The 6,836-nt window shown below is 38.4% G+C and overlaps 1 pseudogene; it reads right to left on the bottom strand.

The window, feature by feature from the left end:
• Positions 1-1,834: 1,834 nt before the first annotated feature.
• Positions 1,835-2,569, bottom strand: LOC102733669 (ubiquitin-conjugating enzyme E2 C pseudogene; annotated as a pseudogene).
• Positions 2,570-6,836: the final 4,267 nt, after the last annotated feature.

Below are 6,836 nucleotides of genomic sequence, written 5' to 3'. Positions count from 1 at the left end.
TGATTTCTTCACCCCTACTTCTTAGTTTGTCTTATGCAAAGAAAACCCCCCAAACAAACAAAACCAGAAAGCAAAACAACTTATAAAATATAAATGTCATAGAAATGTGAGATATAATAAATATCATTATCATTCAACAGGAATTAGACTAAATGTTTACTTGGGTTGAGTTACACACACACACACACACACACACACAGTTGCTCCTGGTGGTGACTTTTTTTCTCGGTGACTTTAAAACGCCGTCTTCTATATTAATGTTGGTGTGAAGTCCCACATCTGCCATTTATAAACATTCTAAATCTGGTGAGTCAGTTAACCTCTCTAAAGCCCAGTTTTCTCATCTATAAAATAGTAATAGTACTAGTATCTATGCTCTAGGAGGTTATTGAGGATTAAATAAGATAAAAAAGAAAAAAATAAGATAATAACATAATCACTATTTAATATGTCATCATTAAAGTCCTTAGGTTTAGTCTAATGCCATGGCTGTTAGAAACCACACATTTGGTGGAAAGCACAACATATAACATTTGGCAACCATCTGCTATACCTTGGCTGGAGTTCTAGGTGTTTGGAAAAAAAATTATTTTGTTGGGTGCTCGCAACAAATCTGTACATTGGCTATTAATGTCTTTATTTTATGGATGAGCACACCAAAGCACAAAGAGTGTAACTCACTTGTCCAAGGTCAGAAGGCCTATAATTGGAAGAGAAAGGAATGGAGCACCACTCATTATGACTTCAATGCTCTTGCTTTTTTCACAGTATACCCTGACTGAGGGACAGCATGAAAGTGACTAGACTTGTTAGCCAAGGGCCTGTTACTATAATTACTTTCCATGGTTTTATTTTTGTATTTGTTTGAGCTTCTTTCACACTAAACTCAACTTAGAAATGTTTCTAAAGGAAGAGAAAGGTTGGTGTTAATACTGCTCATACTTACCATGGAAGGAAGCCTTTTCCTGCATAGGAATGGTAATTTTATTTCTGTCCTTAAAATGAGAAATAGGTCAACCTACTTACTTATTGCATTTCTTAAATCATCTTCTGGGATTTGGGCAGTTTAAGGCTTATAGGTCTTTTCTTGGCTATCTTCCTCTAAATCTCTTAAGGGATCATAGATATTCTATGCACACCCAATCAAATATTTATTAAAGAGTATATAATATAACTGTAAATTTATTGTAACATTTTTCTCCTAAGGAGTTCAGAACCCTATGGCATTGATTACCTCATTTATCTTCATATACATTCCCAAGGGAAGAGCTTGGTAGTATTATCAGGTCAGATTAAAAATAAATGGGCGAGTATAAGCCAGTTGTTCAGTTAGTCAGTCTGTCATCAGGATTGACAGGGTTTTCACTCTTTGCAGGTAACTCTGCTGGAAACAATAGCCATGCTGTGTTCAGGGAAGCAACATATCAGGACAAGGCTAGTCTGGATGAAAACCTGAAATGGCTCAGGTGTGCCTCAGTTCACACTTCTCTGCTTATCTGTGTATTTGCCCAGCTAGTGACAAAACACTAACATAGGTCCTTTTCTCCATTTGAGAAGCCATCAGCCATTGTTCTCTCACACCATCTCATGCTTCAAGGCTCAGATGAGTCATTATTTTATCTGTAAGGCCTTTTATTTTATTTTTTTAAATCCCAGAATGTATTTATTTAGTATTATTTATCACAAGGGTTCAACTGGAAACTTGATTTAAAAAAAAAACAGAAAACAAAAATGACAGCACAGGTTAAGATACAGTCCCATATAGAAATAAAGGAAAGGACAGATCATCTGAGGAAAAGCTAAAAAGACAACACAAGGAGAGATGCTGGACAAGTCAGCATTCTTGGCTGGAGACCTGCTTTGAGTAGGTTTCTTGCAGATACTTTTTAAAGGTTGTGGGTTTTTTTGTTTGTTTTTTCCCCAGAGCTCAGCAGCATGTGTGTTCAAAGGGCTATGAACGTTGGGTTCTCCTAGCAGGCTCTGGATGGATAGCAGGATGGTCCTGACATTTCTACAGGGTGCCACTTGTCCTCCAGGATGTCCAGGCAGATGTCACCCTGGGTGGGCATGTTGGGGTGGTAGTGGGATATGAGGAATTGCACCGTGGATGTGTTTTAAGGGTAGCCACTGTGGAACTCCAGGGAGAGCTTATGCCTCAGATCTCCATATATGGTGCCATCTGCTCTGTGGATGGCCCCCACCCATTTGAAAAGGTTGTCTGATTCAGGGGAGATGGAAATTCCTTGGTCACCAGACATCCTCAGCTCTAGCTGTAGCTCCATGCCCTTGGAGTGGGCAGTGCTCTGGCTCCTTTGTGGGTGGTGGCAATGCTAGTGGAGGCTGGGTCGAAATTCTGGGAAGCCATCTGGGAGGGGCTGGCAGGGCCACAAGAACTTGGGGAGCATGACTGCAACTGTAGGGCTGCAGGCCCACATGTCCACTTGTAAGGCTTTTATTTCTCCTCAGCAGAGTTACGCATGTCTATGTCTAGACTTGTGACAATTAGATGTAGTGAATATATCCAATACAGTATATTGAATGAATGAATGTATTTTGTGTGCATCTTCTCTAAAAGGCCAAGAGCTTCTGCAGGCCAGGAACTGTGTTTTAGTTCTCTCTGGATCCTCAGCACAGATCACAAAGCCTGGCACAAAATAGACAATTAGAATCAGTTTAGTAAATAACACAGGGAACTAGAATGCATATTTAATATATAAGGATCAGACTACAAACATATTGTTTCAGATTCTTGTTGCTTCTAGTTGCTATTTAATTACATTCATAAGTGGGTGAATGTTCTGCTTCGAATGGCATCCTTCAGATGTTATTTTTGAGCCTTACTTTCTCCTTCTGTAAAAAGGGGAGGATGATACTTATTTGTTCTCTATAGGATGCTGTGGGAAACAAATAGAATGAAGTGTACGTATTAGTTTTCTAGGGCTGCTATAACAAAGTACCACAGCCTGGGGGCTGAAACAACAGAAATTTATTTCCGCATAGTTCTGGAAATTAGAATTCTAAGATCAGGGTGTCAACAGAGTTGATTTCTTCTAAAATCCCTCTCCTTGGCTTTTAAATGGCCATTCTCTCCATCTGTCTTCCCATGGTCTTTTCTCTGTGCATGTCTGTGTCCTTATTTCCTCTTCCTACAAAGACATGAGTCATATTAGGTTAGAGCCTACCTTTACAACTTCATTTTACCTTAATTACCTCTGTAAAGACTCTATCTCCAAATACTGTCACATTTTGAAGTACTAGAGGTTAGGACTTCAACATATGAATTTTATGGGGACGCAATTCACCCCATAACAGTATATAAAAGGTCCAATATGATACCTAGCATGTAGCTCTCATTTAACTCATGGAGTTATTATTACTATCACTTTTAGTCAAAGATTTCCAATAGATCACAAAATGGCTTTACTTCTTCATGTTAAATAGCTCCTTTGGTCTCTTGCTCAGCTTGCTTGAAAAGAAAAATAACGTGTAGACAGGGCATAAGCAATTCTAGCATGAAGTGCAAGCAGAGGGAGGAAGATGAAGAATTATCCTGAAGGAAGGAATCCTCTGAGCTCATTTACAGATTTAGCAAGAGCTTGTCATAACTGGAAAAACAGATGACCGAGACAAAGAAGGTGCTGCTATAAATGGTGGCAAATATCTTAAGAAGAAAAATGAAAGCATGTGGAGGTCTAGTTGGCATTCAGAAGAAGGGACAGTGAGTCGGGATGCCAAGCATGAAAGGTATTAAAAAGGAACATTTCCATGAAAAGCTAGCAGTCAAATTTGATGGGAAAAGAGCCATTAGCCACATGTCAACCTTGTGATGAGCTTCAGAACCATCTATCATGCAGTCATCTTCCCTTCCGTCCCTGCTGTCCTTCTCTCTTCTCTCCATTCCTCTCTTTTTCCTTTGCTTTCTTCCACAAGAATGAACCGAATCCTTGATACACAATAGGCATTGTCAGAGTACCGTGGTATATACAAATGTAAATAATATCCTCAGGGCAGTTAATGTACAGATATAAATAGGCAATTCTTATTATTTGTGGTAGTTATATGAAGCCATCACAAACACTGACGTAGTGAATACTGAACTGTTGTACCTAGGGGAAATACACACCACACACACCCGCACATACCTGCAGGCACATGGCACGTAGATTGTCACCTTAAATCCTAGAAATAACTCAGGCTGGTACATTCTATCTTCTTAACCTTTCAAAAGAGAAAACAAGGTTCAGAAGTCTTAAGTTACTTGCTTGAGGCTATCCTACTAACAGATGCCATAGATAATTGGAATTTCAGCCCCATCCATCCTAGAGCTGGAGCTTCATATACTACAGTGCACTTCTCTGTACCATCTCCAAAAACACACACACACACATATATACATATGTGCACATATACATACGTATGTATGTTTTAAATATATATACTAAATATTTTCAAATATGTATTTTAAATATATATATATTTATAGAGAGAGAAGGGGGAAGAAAGAGATGACCATATATATCCATGTATAGGATACACATATTTACATATCTATTTATATACAATTATATATACATGTATGATACATATGGTATAATTTTTTATCTGTCTATATATCAGATACAAAAAGGACTAAACAGCAATGTAAAGATTGATGAGCAAAATTAATTACAGCTAAAAGATCTACAAGATTCAGGGGTTTTATTGAAAATACTTCTAGTATTCTACACAGAAGAGTGATTATCCATACCTCCATGTGTAAGATCTCTCTCTTTTTAGGTGCCAAGAACAATTCTAGACCTTTAGTAAAAATTACTCCTTATAGTAATCTTAAAAAAGTGACTGTACAATCTTCACTGTAATACTAGAAAACTAGAACTCAGGAAAGGAAACTTGTTAGAGACTATACAGCCATTAAATAGTTGAGATTTGAACCTAGGTCTCTCCAGTAATCCAGACCACTGCACCTCATGATCTCCCATAAACAAATATAGAATATCACCTTCCCAGCTGAGATCTCTTCCTTCTACTCTGACTCAAACATCCTCATCCTAAAATAAAAAGGAATGGCAATCAGAGAAACCAGAATTTGAAGAGGACAAAATAAGTGTTGTTAGGAGGGCAAAAGCAGAGAATGAGTGCTACTTGGGCATCTAAGTGCATCCACTTAGATATAAATCTCAAAGGAGAGAGGGTTTACAGGGTTACAGGGAGGGTTTACATTATTTCTGAGAGGAGTGTTTTGAAAGACAAAAGAAATTAAGAAGTCAAATGGTCAATAAAAAAAGACAATGGCTGGCAGGTAGAACAATTAAGGCAAGAAGGCAGGGAGTGAGAAAGTCCTCATGGAAGCTGAGCTCTAGGGCCATGGATTTGGGAGAATATGTACAACTGGCTGTTCTTGGCTCAGTAGGACTCTGGGAGTGAGGTGACACCAAGAGAAATGTGGTCAGTATGGAGAAAGCAAGTGGATAGAAATGGGTTTTGAATGTTAGGATACTAGGTTTGGATATTTTCTCAAGGCAATGTTACATTATTTAAATTTTAAAGTAAGAAAACTAACTTCCAACAGCCAGAGTTTAAATGTTTCACCTGAGGAATTCTTATTAAGAAGTTTGGGAGGGACACCTGGGTGGCTCAGTAGTTAAGCATCTGCCTTCGGCTTAGGTCATGATCCCAGGGTCCTGGGATAGAGTCCCACATCAGGCTCCTTGATCAGCGGGGAGCCTGCTTCTCCCTCTGCCTGCCACTCCCCCTGCTTGTGCTCTCTCTCTCTCTTTCTGACAAAAAACAACATAAAAAAGAAGTTTGGGAAAATAAGATAAAAACAGAGAGGGAGGGGCGCCTGGGTGGCTCAGTCGTTAAGCGTCTGCCTTCGGCTCAGGTCATGATCCCAGGGTCCTGGGATCGAGCCCCACATCGGGCTCCCTGCTCTGCAGGAAGCCTGCTTCTACCTCTCCCACTCCCCCTGCTTGTGTTCCCTCTCTCACTGTGTTTCTCTCTGTCAAATAAATAAATAAAATCTTAAAAAAAAAAAAAAAACAGAGAGGGAGGGAAACCATAAGAGACTCTTAACTATAGCAAACAAACTGAGGGTTGCTGGAGGGGTTGTGGGTGAGGGGATGGGGTAACTGGGTGATGGGCATTAAGGAGGGCATTTGATATAATGAGCACTGGGTGTTATATTCTACTGATGAATCACTGAATTCTAGCCCTGAAACTAATAGTACACTGTTTAACTAAATTGAATTTAAATAAAAATTTAAAAAATTTAAAAAGTATGTGAGGCAGTGCAGTGTAGATCCCAGAACTCTGACTCTAGATCTCAAATTCTATTATAGAAAATATTCAATAATAATAAAAATAGATTCGTACTTTAACAAAGAAAAAAGAAAGATTTATATTCTATCTCACTGTTAACCACAAAAATTCCAAGTATTTACCAGGATCTGTTGCCTGGAAATTATGTCTGTCATTTCCATAATTGCTTTGCAATGCCATTAATAGGGAAGAAATTAATAAAATAAAATAACATAGAGTATAACAAAAGCTTCAATTTTCATAAAGTTGGGATTGAAATATTTTTAACCTGAAAATGTAATGTTAGTTCTTCTGGGACTATCTCTGCATTGTCATTACTGTGTTGTCTTGTTTTGTTTTCATTTTCCCATTTTCTCAGTCATGGTGAAATTCTTTTAATAATACTTGATAAGAAAAGACATTCCCAGTCCTTAAAGGTCACACATGCAAAAGCCAAGACAAATGAACCTCAGGAACATGGGCTACAATACACATGTATTGCACTGAGTAGGGAAAGTTGTTGTTTTTTTTTTTTTTTT

This window comes from Leptonychotes weddellii, chromosome 11 (genome assembly GCF_054177405.1).
Source record: "Leptonychotes weddellii isolate Sample4059 chromosome 11, ASM5417740v2, whole genome shotgun sequence".
Classification (NCBI taxonomy): domain Eukaryota; kingdom Metazoa; phylum Chordata; class Mammalia; order Carnivora; family Phocidae; genus Leptonychotes; species Leptonychotes weddellii.
This window is presented reverse-complemented; position numbering and strand designations above follow the sequence as displayed.